The sequence below is a fragment of the Hyperolius riggenbachi genome, chromosome 9 (genome assembly GCF_040937935.1).
Source record: "Hyperolius riggenbachi isolate aHypRig1 chromosome 9, aHypRig1.pri, whole genome shotgun sequence".
Classification (NCBI taxonomy): domain Eukaryota; kingdom Metazoa; phylum Chordata; class Amphibia; order Anura; family Hyperoliidae; genus Hyperolius; species Hyperolius riggenbachi.
Window position 1 is genome coordinate 100476079 of NC_090654.1, and position 13210 is coordinate 100489288.

The 13210-nt window shown below is 45.8% G+C and overlaps 1 protein-coding gene across 6 annotated transcripts in view; it reads left to right on the forward strand.

Moving 5' to 3' along the window:
- The window catches only part of SETDB1 (SET domain bifurcated histone lysine methyltransferase 1), a 214653-nt gene that overhangs the window by 51901 nt on the left and 149542 nt on the right, over positions 1–13210 (forward strand). For 5 of the 6 annotated variants that reach the window (XM_068253260.1, XM_068253256.1, XM_068253258.1 and 2 more), the window contains 2 exons: positions 1075–1143; positions 3317–3386. The exons of the other annotated variant lie outside the window; for it this stretch is intronic. The gene's annotated coding sequence lies outside the window, so the exon portion shown is untranslated. The remainder of the gene's footprint in view (positions 1–1074; positions 1144–3316; positions 3387–13210) is intronic. 6 annotated transcript variants of the gene reach the window in all.

A 13210-nucleotide genomic window follows, 5' to 3' on the forward strand; every position in this document is an offset into this window, starting at 1 on the left:
TGTGAACCCATGCTATGCATCTGAGTGAACCTAACTTTCCTAATCTCCATGCTCCCCTCCAGTGACTAGGCCTCGTTCACATCATTTAGCGCAGATGGCTGTGCGATCGGAACGCAACGCGTCCAATCGCACGCCATCTGCGCTCCTATGCGCTGCGCTGCAGATCCTATTCATTACAATGTATGGGATCTGCGCTGCGATTCCCAAAAATGCGTGCAGTACGCGATAGCGCAATCGCGCTGCCACGCAGCGCATATGATGGGAACGGTAGAAGGGCTGTCTATGCCCTTCTACCGTTCTTGCATGTCGCACACTATACGCGCTGCCAAAATGTGCACGGCAGCGCGTATAATCTGAACGAGGCCTAAGCATTACTTTGTACTCATACTGTGCTGCATGATCTGGTCTTTTTTGTATTCAGGTATTGTCATTTGCTGTATGTCACCCCTAAATATTGTATGTATCCCTATTTATTGTCCAGCGCTGCGTAATATGTTGGCGCTTTATAAATACAATAAATAAATAAATACCGTGCGATGCTCAGGTCGCATCGCTTGGCGGGGAATTCCTCGCCTTCCCATTGGCTAATTAGTCCATCTCCTATGATTTAAAGAGACACTGAAGCGAAAAAAAAATGATGATATTATGATTTGTATGTGTAGTACAGCTAAGAAATAAAACATTAAGATCAGATACATCAGTCTAATTGTTTCCAGTACAGGAAGAGTTGAGAAACTCCAGTTGTTATCTCTATGCAAAAAAGCTATTAAGCTCTCCGACTAACTTAGTCGTGGAGAGGGCTGTTATCTGACTTTTATTATCTCAACTGTAATTGAACTATTTACTTTTCCTCTGCTAGAGGAGAGTTCATTACTTCACAGACTGCTCTGAAAGACTCATTTTGAATGCTGAGTGTTGTGTAATCTGCACATATTATAGAATGATGCAATGTTAGAAAAAACACTATATACCTGAAAATAAAAGTATGAGAATATTTTCTTTGCTGCTAATCTTCTAGTAATTATTCATAGTACACAACCAATTCATTATATCATATATTTTTTTTCGCTTCAGTGTCTCTTTAAAGCACCGCTCCTGACAATACAATACAGGGGAGCTATATGCATCACTGACGAATTACTGGTAAGCCTGCAATTTTTCTTATTTATCTATTTATTTTTTATTACTACCTACCTTATGTTCTTACTGCTTGTTCTTTGCTCCTCACTCACAGACTATTTCTATGAGCTCCTTATAGTTTTCACTCCCCCCGTCCCCTCCACTATGCACTTTGATTTTAATCCATTATTTTATTAGTGTCTCCATAGACTCCTGATACACACCACCCACCATTCTATATACATTTCCCACCTTCCTAATCCTTAACACCTTACTAACATACAGGTTATCAATATGTTGATGCTGGTACTGGATCACTGTCCATAACATGTTTATATCTATGGTACTAGCTTATGTGTGTGTGTGTATATGTGTGTATGTATATATTAGGGATGGGACGAATCCACAATTTCTTCGAATCCGAATCCGAATCAAAAAAGGTTCTCGAATATCTCGAACCTTTCGAATCCCGAATCTAACGAATCCTGCGGCATAGGTGCCCCCTAGTACAGGTAGCCAGGCATAGGTGCCCCCAGTATAGGTAGCTTATGGTTCAGGTGCCCACAGTTTAGCTAGCGTAGCCAGGCATAGGTAGTCAGGTACAGTACATTGTGCCCCTCAAAGACAAACAGAATGCGAGTATAGTACTTTTCTTACTGTAGCAAGATGTCTGTGGTGGTCTCTGTCTTGGGCGGCAGCTTGTGTGAGGCTCAGGCGGCAGCTTGTGTGAGGCTCAGGCAACAGCGAGTATCTGGCTTGTGTGGGGCTTGGACTGCAGGCATTCATAAAGGGAGAAGGGTAGGAAAGGCTCATTATATGAGTTCAACCAAACCGTTTTTCTCAAAGAACAAGTACATGATAATCAAATGAAATGACAGTATAGGTAGCTTCTGGTAAAGGTGCCCCCAGTATAGGTAGCCAGGCATAGGTGCCTCCAGTATAGGTCCCCCCAGTATAGATAGCCAGGCATAGGTGCCCCCTAGTACAGGTAGCCAGGCATAGGTGCCCCCTAGTACAGGTAGCCAGGCATAGGTGCCCCCAGTATAGATATCCAGGCATAGGTGCCCCCTAGTACAGGTAGCCAGGCATAGGTGCCCCCCAGTGTAGGTAGCCAGGCATAGGTCCCCCCCAGTGTAGGTAGCCAGGCATAGGTCCCCCCCAGTATAGGTAGCCAGGCATAGGTCCCCCCCAGTATAGGTAGCCAGGCATAGGTCCCCCCAGTATAGGTAGCCAGGCATAGGTCCCCCCCCAGTGTAGGTAGCCAGGCATAGGTCCCCCCCAGTGTAGGTAGCCAGGCATAGGTCCCCCCCAGTGTAGGTAGCCAGGCATAGGTCCCCCCCAGTGTAGGTAGCCAGGCATAGGTCCCCCCCAGTGTAGGTAGCCAGGCATAGGTCCCCCCCAGTGTAGGTAGCCAGGCATAGGTCCCCCCCAGTGTAGGTAGCCAGGCATAGGTCCCCCCCAGTGTAGGTAGCCAGGCATAGGTCCCCCCCGTGTAGGTAGCCAGGCATAGGTCCCCCCCAGTGTAGGTAGCCAGGCATAGGTCCCCCCCAGTGTAGGTAGCCAGGCATAGGACCCCCCCACCACAAAATACAAGTAGGCCCGCACCCGACCCCCACCCCCCTCATCCAGGCAGGCAGGCAGGCAAGGTAGGGCAACCCCCCCCCCCCCATACTGTACCTGACCTGTCGCTTCTTCTTCTCCGTCCGTCCACGCCTTCAGCTCTTGCGACGTCCGCGCCGGGTCTTCTCCGCGAGAGCGACGTCTTCAAGGGGCAGCGTCAACGTCATCACGCGGCGAGGGGGAGCGACGCGCGGATGGAACGCGAACGCGAGGTCGGAGGTGGTCGCGATGACGTCACAAGCGACGCGTAATGCGACGAAATGATGCGGCGGGTTGCGCGGATTCGTCGGATTCGAATGCGCGCAAATGGCATGGGGATTCGAATCCACGAATCTCGAATCTTTGTTAAGATTCGATGGATTCGTGGATTCGACGGATTCGAAGTCCCATCCCTAGTGTATATGTATATATATATATATATATATATATATATATATATATATATATATATATATATATATATATTACATACATGTATGTGCATAGACACATGTATATGTTGTATTGATATTGATCTTTACTTCAAAAATCCAAATCGTTGTAGTCTGATGTAGCATTTTCTGTCTCTGGTTTGCAGTTTCCTGATGAAGCGGGTTATACCTGCAAAACGCACTGCAGCTTTTTTGGGAATATACAATAAATTTACGGTATGTATTTTCAATATTGACAGTTTTTGTGTCTGCTTCTTGGAGGTTAGGGCTGGTTCAGACGGACGCTTGCGGAGCGTTTACCGCAAGCGTTCGGCCTGTCGTGGTAAACGCTCCCATTCAAGTGAATGGGAGCGTTTACACCGAGCTTTTGCGCGCTTTTACCCGAACGCTGCGTTCGGGTCCCGATTTTCGCGAGCGTTCGGGCTGCCCCTGGAAGCAACATGTAGCTTCCAGGGAGCGGCCAAACCGCGACGGCTAATGTTCCCCTACGGAAAAAAAAAAAACGCGACCGCATCACGACGCGACCGAAGGCTACTGAAAGCCTGACCGCGCAGCCGCCGCAACGCCCCCAGACGCGACGCTACGCAGACGTCCGTCTGAACCAGCCCTAAGTCCACCGTTGCATGTTAACCCCTGATTCATGTACCACGGTCTTTGTGGCGAGTATTCAGCTTTACCCTGCATGCCGGGAGTCAGTTCATCATGCGCTGTGCCTCTCCTCCATAGCAACAGTAATCTGATTTTATGCTAGTTATACAGCCCTTGCTCACATCACTGTGTTAACAGCTACTCCCCTCCCCACCCAGTGACATTTTTTCTCTCCTCTTGCTTTATTTGAGAATAATACTTGCTTGTGCTGCTCAGATAATCTTCTATTCTTTCGTAGCAGTCCTTTTTATGCAGCATCAGGGCGAATCGAATGCTGAGTACAGGGCCACACAAGTATTATTCTTATTATTTAGTATTTATATGTAAGCGCTGTACAGAGTATAGTAGTAATTAGTTGCATAGAAGCTAGGCAGCATATGGAGATGGGAGGCTAGCACTTGTTATATGGCAAGCATGAGAAGCTACACTTTTTATATGGACACATGAGAGGATCAGGGGCGTAACACCACTGTGACCTCTGCAGTGGAGAGGGTGGGGCCCAAAGACATGAGAGGCCCGGGAATGGGGGCTGCGGTGAAAGTTGACAGAGGAAGAGGCAGCAGCTGCTCTGCATTCTTCTCTGTAACTCCACCCTGCTGCAGAACAAAAGCAAAGGAGTGTGAGGCCAGGCTGTGTGCAGAGCAATGCACACAGTGGAAGCAATGTTTTTTGCAGGCATAGTACTTCCCTGCAGTCATGTGAGCACGCTGCGTGCGGATGTAGAGTAGGTGGGGATTGTGCTGAGAATGCCCTTCTCTGCACGTCCCAAATGTGGCTATTGGACTGCAGTGACACTTGATTTGGCCTGAGGAAGTGGGCTAGATCCCATGAGAGGCATTGCCTGTGCTTAAAGGGACTCAGAGCAGTGCAGAAACTATGGAAAGATGCATATCATTTTAAAGCTCTCTTTTTCCTCTTTCTAATGATATATAAGCCGCCGTCCTACGCCTTTTAGTTTTCGCTATTTTTGTAATCGAATTCTGCTGAATGGAGCTGCTGACTTTGAGAAAAAGTCGCCCTGTGTAATACAATGTAACTATGGAAAGATGGATATCATTTTAAAGCTCTGTTTCTCCTCTTTCTGACGACACATAAACCACGGCCCTACGCCTTTTAATTTTCTCTATTTTCGCGATCGTAATCACGACCGCGGCAATTTAAATCGCGAAAATAGCGAAAACTAAAAGGCGTAGGGCGGCGGTTTATATATCATTGGAAAGAGGAGAAAGAGAGCTTTAAAATGATATGCATCTTTCCATAGTTTCTGCACTGCTCGGAGTCCCTTTAATAATAAACATTTCTGCTCAAAGTGAGTTGTCGTCTATGATGTAAGCCACCTCAACCTTTTAGTTTTTAGTGTTTTTAACTCTTTTATACTCCATTGGGCGCCTCTTTACTTCCTTCTGTGTCATATTCCCCTCCACGTTCCAGTGAGGGGAGTCCCATGCACCGAACTTGAGGTGGAATCCACACCACCTCATGATTTTAGAGTGCATGAGGTTCTTTATCAAGAGTGGAGTCAGGTATAAGACACTCCACCTGCTTGAAGTGGTCAGTTGCCCCGTTTGCAACCCACCTTTGTGAGTATTCCCTTTTCAAACACTTTATTTATCCATCTACCTGTGATATACTGCACAATTTGGGCTCCCGTTGTCTTTGTGTTTTTTCCCAGTACCCTATACTTCTCTGCACTGACTATGCTACAGCTACAGCGACCAGATTTTACTGGGTCGGGGTGGTCGGCCCAATGTCAGGAGGCGGGCTCGGGATATTATATTCCCTTATTACATACCAACACAGGTTAACGATGAAAAATAGATATAGGGAAGGGAAAGAGATTTTCTGCTGATACATATTTTTACAGAGCAACACTAGAGCCATCCTAATAAATTCACAACAATAAGGCCTCTTGCACTCTGCAAATCACAAATCCGATTTGCGATTCTGATTTGCGATTTACGATTTCGATTTTCCCTGGATTATATCAAGAGAAGAAAAAAAAAGCCTGCAGGACCGATTACAAATCGGAATGGCATGTAAAATCGGGTCAAAATCGGAATCGCAGTGTGCAAGAGACCTAAAGAAAACGTTAAAAACAGTTTTGTGAGACATGGGACTGTATGGGCCTGATTCACAAAGCGGTGCTAACAGTTAGCACACTGGTGAAAAGCCCTTTATCACGCCTAAACTCAGTTTAGGCGTGATAAGTTTAGGTGTGATAAGTTTAGGCGTGATAAGTTTAAGCACTAACTGGGCTAGCACCGCAGTGCACAGCTGATCAAAAGTTTTGCGCTTGCAAAGTCTGGTGCACTTCGCATAGAGTTTAATGGCGCTGCTTTGCGTGCGGGACTTTTCGTGCGATCTAAACTTATCACGCCTAAACTTATCACGCCTAAACTTATCACGCCTAAACTTATCATGCCTAAACTTATCACGCCTAAACTGGCTTTTCACCAGCATGGTGCAATGGTTATCACGCCTAAAGTCTCTAACTGGGTTAGCACCGCTTTGTGAATCGAGCCCTTTGTGTCTATATTTAATCCCTGATCTCTAAATCACTTATCCATTAATAATTGACACAGACAACCCTTTTAACATCTTAAAATGACCGTGACCCTTTATGGTTTTGTGGTTCTTTTGAGACCATTAACTTATTTAAAGTATAAATACATTAACATCAATGACAAAATGCTACCTAGCTGGATAGCACAGGGAGCCAAATAATAATATCAATAATTACCATCTCCCCCCCCCCCCCCCCCAAAAAAGAAAATGAAATGGTCGCGCATCTAACCAAAATGCACCTGACAGATACGCACTGCATAGGGCTAAAAAGCCTCTTTAAAGTTTAAAATCACCCAACATTATGGGACATGCTAGCAGCGTTAACTTGGGAGCAGCAGGCCATATAAAGGGGAAGGGGTGTGGCGTGGGCGGCGCCCCATGAATTTTCACTGCCCGGGGACACCAAGATGCACCTGATAGATTGTATTTCTTTCTCTTTGGGTTAGGTTGTGGTTGTGGGCGGTGTCCCCGGGCAGTGAGAGTTCCTGGGGTGCGCCCACGCCACACCCCTTCCCCTTTATATGGCCTGCTGCTCCCAAGTTAACGTTGCTAGCATGTTCCCATAATGTTGGGTGATTTTAAACTTAGATAGGGTGGGGACCCCGAGAGAAGGTTGCACGAGCTTGCATGCTCTGCTGCGTGGAACAGATGTCTCTCTCAATAAGAGAAGGGTAAGGTCCCCGGATAATGTGTAACGCATGGATTTGCTTCCATTGTTTGTATTGTAATATGCATTAGTTCTTAATGCACCTGTTTCACTGCAATGAGCACACTTGTGCCTTTGAGAGGCTTTTTAGCCCTATGCAGTGAGTATCTATCAGGTGCATCTTGGTTAGATGCGCGACCATTTTATTTTCTCCCCATTGCATACAATACCACCACCAGTCAGTGCATACCTTTTCCCTGCACCTGTGTGACTGCACAATTGTATTATAGCAGCAGTCAGTGCATACCTTTTCACTGCACCTGTGTGACTCGCACATTGTATACCAGCAGTCACTGCATACATTTTCAATGCACCTGTGTGACTGCACAATTGTATCATAGCAGCAGTCAGTGCATACCTTTTCACTGCACCTGTGTAACTGCACATTGTATTATACCACCAGCAGCCAGGCCAAAAAAGTGTTCAGTACCTCACCTTTGTCAAAATGACTGATGCATGGATCCCGAAGGGCTACTGCCTGCCCGAAGACTAAGTCGGTCCTCACACAGCAGCTCTGCCTGCAGGCCACTTCACTGCCTTCTCCGCCACCACCAACAGGGTCCAGGACTCCAGGTGGATTCCTGAATTTTTATGGCTGCTGCTGCTAGCAGCGGCTGCTACCAAACATAATAATAATTTTTCTGGTGCGTGTACATGCCTAATTTTCCTGGCTGCACTGCGGCTGCAACAACAAAACAAAAGGCATGTACATGTGTCAATTCCCTTTCGTGATCGTTACCTTGCTGCGATGAAGGGGCTTGTGTATCACAATGAAGCAATGACCGGCTATATGAGTGTTTTGAAAGGCACACCTGACCCAAGATAATAAGGTTGTTGCTTCATTGTGGACAGTTGTTCTGTCATTGAGCTACCTCAGCCCGACCATATGGGCTTGAAAACCACCATCGCCATCGTCCGCACCAGTCCAGCATGGCCATCACTACACAAATAGCTGTTTGCGGTGCGTTACACAGTGAGGTTGGTCTGTCAGTGTGAAGCAGTACACTACTTACACTAACTGCTGATCCATGTATACACACGCAAGATGTTTTCAAGCACTTTCGGCCTCCAATTTAGCAATGCAATGTGATTTCTGCCTTTTAGGGATTATAACCCTGCTGTGCGTCAAATCCGTAATTTTCCCCGGGACTTTTGGCATGTATCCCACTCCGGTATGTCCCCCTCCAGGTGTTAGACCTCTTGAAACATCTTTTCCATCACTTTTGTGGCCAGAAACAGTGTTGTAGTTTTTAAAGTTCGCCTGCCCATTTAAGTCTATTGCGGTTCGAAAAGTTTGCAAGTTCGCAAACTTTTTCGGAAGTTCGAGGTTCGCGAACCGAAAATCGGAGGTTCGAGCCATTTCTACATAAGACACATTTCCTCTGCTTTCTGCAGACAGCTCAGAGACAGGCAGCTGCAGTGAGAGATTTCTCTTGCACACAGGGTCAACAGATGTAGTGTGAGGGAATCCCCCCTTCCTTCATCATTTAGCCTGTCAGATTTTGGCGTCAGTGAAGTGTGAAAGGAATTTGATAACAGTAAACAAAGAGATAAGCATTGACATGTATACACCCATAGTTAAAGGGGAACTTCAGCCTAAACAAACATACCGTCATCAAGTTACATTAGTTATGTTAATTAGAATAGATAGGTAATATAATATCTTACCCACCCTGTTTTAAAAGAACAGGCAAATGTTTGTGATTCATGGGGGCTGCCATCTTTGTCATGGGGCAGCCATCTTTTGGGTTGAAAGGAGGTGACAAGGAGCAGGAGACACAGTTCCAACTGTCCTGTGTCCTGATCACCCTTCCCAGCTGCAAACCCTAGGCTTCAAATGTCAAATTCAAAATGTAAAATAAAAAAATTGCACCAAAACAGCAGAACGAGAACAACAACATCAGAAATCCCATCATGCTTTGCACAGCATCAGGGGAAAAATGCCCGGGCAGTTTTCTTCTGTGCAGCTAAAAATGAGGCTTGTATAAGAGAAACAAAGTTCTGATGCTGTGAAACTGTTAAAGAAACACCAGGCCTGTTCAGTGCTGCTGAGTGGATTTTTAGTCTGGAGGTTCACTTTAATAGCACTTCACAAACTATTCCTATCTCAATTGAAAAAAAACATGTTATTCAATATTGTTCCTTCAAAGGGGGTAAGATCCCAAACTAAGAAAAATTGCCTAAAAATAGTTAATGCTCCAAATATTTATGTAAACGCTTTTTTTTTAAAAAAAAATTAGGTCCCGATATGTCACCTAATTTATAATTTCTTGTTTTTTAAGCTACAGTAACCAGTTTATCTCAAAATGCAAATAACAGAAACCTCCTATTCAGATAACATAATGACACTATGACCAGAAGAAGATTGAATCCCCCTCCTCCGAAGAGTTTACACAGTGATGTAAGCCTGTTTGTGTCGCTCGTACAATCCCTTCTGTCCTGTCTGTTTGCCCAATTCCAGCTGTTTCAGTGCATCAATTGCATCCAGGAGATTGGATGTTTTGTGGGCTGAAGCAGACTGGGAGGCATTGAGCAGTCGAGTTGGACAGCATCTATTGGTGAGTGAAGTAAGATGTTGCAGGCTGGGGGTGGGAGTATCAGCTGGCTTGGGGGCCCTGAAAGCTGACTTTGTGGGGATGGGGGGGGGGGGGGGGGTGGAAGGGGGTCCCCATGATCCCTGTGGCCTCCATACCACCTAAATTGACCCTGGCCATGGGAGAAGCACCTTTTACACTTTTTAGGCCTTGTTCACATCATAAATCGCAATAGTTGACGCCAGCGTTTTGCGTTTTTGTGGGCTTTTTTTTGTTTAGCGCCTCCCAGTGCTTACCTGCGGGTTAGCACTTTTATGCTGGCGTTTTCCTAAGAACTTTTTTGCAGAGCAATTTTTTTTTCATTTCCTGACGTCAGTCAGAAAGTGATCTCTTTCACCCCAGAAATGAATAAATACAATGTATTTATTCATGAAAGCGCTGGGGAAATCGTTATACAAAGCGCTTTTTTAAGCCCTTTGCGATTTTACCTATACCTTCCACTGAGGCAAATAGCCCTCGAAAATGGTACAGGCAGCGATTTGTTGAGCGGATCGGAATCTAACCGCTCATCAGAGGGCAGCACATGACAACAAAACAACTTAACTTGCAGACTTCACACTGGGAATAGGAGGCACGGATCTACACAGCTCTGATCATGTGCGTAGCCTGGGAGTTCTAATTGATGGGGATTTAAACTTCAGTACTCACATCTCTGCTGTGGTGAAATCATCCTATTTTCACCTGAAGAACATCGCAAAAATAAAGCACCTCATCCCCCAGAAGATCTGCCAACCTTAGTTCATGCCTTCTGTCACGGAAGAGCCGTGAGACCAGAAATCGTAATTGGTTTCCTGAACCGATTGTCGTTGCATTGTCAAATCAAGATTTTATGTCTAAGGGGGTCTTCTTTGGGAAATCTAGCTTTCATAGCTGCTAGAGGAAGTCTTTTCATGAAGCCTTGTGTCTGTGACTGTCCCAAGGTTTTGTTTGTTTAATTAGCTAGGAACAAATGCCTGCCTGACAGGAGTGTGACTGTCAGGGATTATTTGGTAGTACATAAAACGTTGCTTCATAGCAAATTTCACTCAGATGATAATTACCACACCAAAATGTTGCTTTTATCCAAAGGAAGCTAGCTCCACAGGGGTCCATGGAAGAGCTCAGCCAATGCTGCACCACTGGAGAGCTGTAACGATTGGTGTCAGCACACAGAGTGTATCTGATTATTGATGATCTGCAGTATCACCAATAATACAGATGTTATACCTGATTATATGGTGATCTGCAGAATCACCAATAATACAAGTATAGCTTGACACAGGACACCTAATGTAGTGTGAGTGTTTGGTGCAACAGTAAGAAAGGTTATCTCCCGAGGAGCGGGGGATACAGACACTACTGCAGCCAAGGATGCCCTGAAGAGCAGGGAATTGGACTGCGCTGCAGCCAGTGGACACCTGAGGTGCAGGTGGCCTCTGACTGTGTAGACACTAACCTCCTTAAGAGGAGAAGATGGAGATTGTACTGCAGCCAGGGATTCCCTGATGGATCGGGAATCAGACTGTACTGCAGCCAAGGATTCCCTGATGGGCTGGGAATCAGACTGTACTGCAGCCAGTGGACTCCTATAGGTAAAGTCCCCTGACTGGACTGTAAGGAGGACTTCCTGTGAAGCAGGCAGCTTTTACAGCTAATGGACACGTATAGAGCTGGTGTCACAAGGAGTACAGTGAGGCTGCTCACCCAAGGGACGAGTGACAGCCAGAGGGGTCATACAAGCCAGGTCGGCAACACACGAGCAGATAAAGTACAGAGACAGAAGACTGATACGGTATCCGGGTACAGGCAAGGTTGGCAACGGGTAGACAGATAGGCAAGGTACCGAATCAGTAAGCAGGAGAGAGGTCAGCAAAGCCAGGAATCATAACAGGTATCAATATAGCACAATCCTAGTCTGAGGTGTGAGGTCCTTGGTCTCAACACCTGGGAACTAGTCTGAAGTATAACAGTAGTAACACAGTAATCTCCTAGTCTTAGGTGTGAGGTCCTTGGTCTCAACACCCGGGAACTAGTCTGAAGTATAACAGTACAATAACACAATAGTGCCTAAAATGGAATCTGGCTAAGTGTGAATTCCGAGTTCCAACTGGTTCTAACACACTGTAAGATCTGACTGAGGTCTGAGTTCTCACACATGAGTATTCGCAACAGCAGACAACCTGCAACTGACAAGCAAGTCCTATATATACTTACAGCGCTCCGCAGCGCCGCCCCAGCCACTCAGCCAATCCAGAGTCCAATCAATAATGCCCCAAGAGGCAAGAAAGGAACTGCACTCCACAGCACTTAGATAAGATCTGTATAAATATATATAGCACCAATGTCACCAATATAGGGGATCCGCAGACTTTGTTCGAGTACACACACTCTTCCGTTAGAATCCAGCCAGAAAAAAAGTTGCGATCACAATCCTGATCTCTCAGCATGAGTATAGGACTTCCCTGAAAAGAATCCAAATATAGTGCAGTATTGTTTTCAATGAACCACCCAGTGATTCACTTCACACAGCTGTGTAAGAGATAGCCTCCACCACCATACAGAGGAAAGGGGGGGGGGTATTTTTTCACCCCCTTAGTGAGTCTCACTCACCAGAATCTTTCTTGTATTCCAGCATATAAACCCTCCAACCTGGGCAACAACTGTATAGGACCAGATTGAAGTTTCACAAGCGCTTATCTATGGTGCCAGCACCGCCGCGGTCGGATCTCCGCTGCACGCCACAGTCCCCGCTTGGATCACTTCCTCCTTCCGTCCCTCGTGACTCCTTAGCTCCGCCCTACGCGTTTCGTCATTCGACTCATCAGGGGCATGGAATCACGTTGATATGGGACGCTATTTGAATACCTGCTTGTACCCGCCCACCTCAGTTCCCCTAGAAACCAGTACCCACCCCCCTCATGCATATGCATGTATCCCAACTCTACCTTATGGCTCACAACAAGATCCCCGCTGTGATGCTGACACTCACATGTAAAACAACCTCCCCTGTGTTCCTCCCACGTCCCACCCACCATCTAACCTCTCAGTACCATTTAGTTACATCATCCAATAAATACGTAATTCTCTCCCCACCTTCACAACAAAGTCACAATTTCCGTAATTATGCATCCCTTTGTTGTAAATACCTTACTCCATATTCCCATACCCAATACATACATTAGTAAGTCCATATCACCTCTTTTAAGTATTTCATTTTTGAACCCCCATATAAAATCAAACCTCTATACTGTGCAGATATCCATAGCCACACAATTCACATCTAATCCTTCAAAGCCGTTTTCCGTGGTGGTGTTGGATAGTAAATAAGATGTGGTGTAAGCATAATAATAATTTTCCACTAAAGGTCACTAGATGGTGCTGTAGGATTACTAATAGAGGGTTAGCAATTAAATAGATGTCCCGCACATATACGGAAAACGGCTTTGAAGGATTAGATGTGAATTGTGTGGCTATGGATATCTGCACAGTATAGAGGTTTGATTTTATATGGGGGTTCAAAAATGAAATACTTAAGAGGTGATATGGAC